Source organism: Octopus bimaculoides, chromosome 1 (genome assembly GCF_001194135.2).
Source record: "Octopus bimaculoides isolate UCB-OBI-ISO-001 chromosome 1, ASM119413v2, whole genome shotgun sequence".
Lineage (NCBI taxonomy): Eukaryota > Metazoa > Mollusca > Cephalopoda > Octopoda > Octopodidae > Octopus > Octopus bimaculoides.
The window spans coordinates 92,604,122-92,605,905 of record NC_068981.1 but is presented as its reverse complement, the minus strand read 5'-3'; positions in this window follow the sequence as shown (position 1 = coordinate 92,605,905).

Here is a 1,784-nt window from a genome sequence, read left to right as displayed (position 1 = left end):
ATATATATATATATATATATATATATATATATATATATATATAACCATCACTAAAAGTGATTAAGAGACCAGAGTAGCGTCAGCATTGCTAGAAACAAGAGTCAAAGACTCTTTAGCAAAGAGCAAGTTTCAAAGTATGAAACGACTAAACATGAACTACTACTGGAACTTACGTACCATATACAGGAAACTTTTTTACCACTTCTAAACACCAATTTACTCGAATAATGAAACTTATTTCGACTATCATTCTCTTATTTCCCTCTATATTCCCTATCTCCTCTTTTTCAATAATAATTCCTTATGCCGAAGTCAAATACTTATCACTATTTAACCATCTCACATCGTTTTGATGAAGAGATATCCATAATATCCGAGAAACAGGAGTATGACTATATCTATATCTTTTCCCTTATAAATGTCTCGAGATGCTAATAACTTTCTCTCTCTCTCTCTCTCCCTCTCTCTCTCTCTCTCTCTCTCTCTCTCTCTCTCTCTCTCACACACACACACACACACACACACACTTCTGCTATTCTAAAAACGATTGTCAATCTCTAACTTTACATCGAAGAATAATGTTTACAGCTTCGGCTCGCGTAAGCCTAATGTCTTTGTATCTGGTCCATAAGTAATATATGTTCTGTACTATTGACTTATACGATGCACATTACTTCTAGATTACACTTCCTAAATATTGCACTATCGTCTTTACTATTACATCCATGTTTCGTTGCTTTATGAAAATCTTCACGTCGGCGTCAGTATGTGTTATTAGGCCACTCTATTTTTGTAGGGTAGACATTTTGCTGTAAGAGAGCATCAGTAATTATGTTTACCATTAAATACTGCAAATAAGACGTGTGAAACTGTCTTCCTAGGCTTGTAACCTCACATTCCTCACAGAAAAAAAGTTCCCTTCATTTCGAAGCACATGAAATTGTGTACAAATTTCTGAATACAACATATTCAATGCAATAACCACTCGATCATCCGATTGCATTACTAATATAAAATGAATAAAAAGTACATCTATAATCTTTCTGGATATTTAAAATATGATCTAATTCTACGTTCCTTTCATTTGATTTGCAGAAGATATATCTCTGATATGATTTTATATGTATTCTGTTTGAAATACAAAATTCATCAAAATTAAGTTATATGTGAATATTTCTGAATGCAGTATATCAATATTCACTTCCTACTGAAATGCAATATGCATTATTGAATCTGATATATTCTCTGAAGCAGGGAAGATTTTCGTAATTATGTATTTGAAAGTATTCGATTATTCTGTCTGTCTGTGTCTTTGTGTGTATATATATTTGTGTGTGTGTGTGTTTGAGTTTGTGTGCGTGTGTGTGTGTGTGTGTATGTGTGCACGCACGTGTGTGCGTGCGTATGTGTAATTATGTGTGTCTGGAAGGTGTCTCAAGTTCCTAAGATAAATATCCTATGCTTACTGGAAGGAAAATGTGATATTTGGGAAAGAAAAGACGCATCAGTCAGACAGCCAATATCTTAGGGTTACATGTTTATATAAGTAAACCAGCCTATATTTTATCAATAATGTGATTTTTCTAAACAAAAAAAAAGGTTGACATAACAGAATCTATGTTCCTCTTATTAACCATGTGTGCCGATAACGATAGGCGTTAATACAAATTTATAATCTAAATACTGAAATTGTTCCTTGAACGGTTAATATCAACGCGAAGTTAGTGATTATCTTAATATTCTATTAAGAATTCTATATTCTATCAAGCACAAGCATATATATA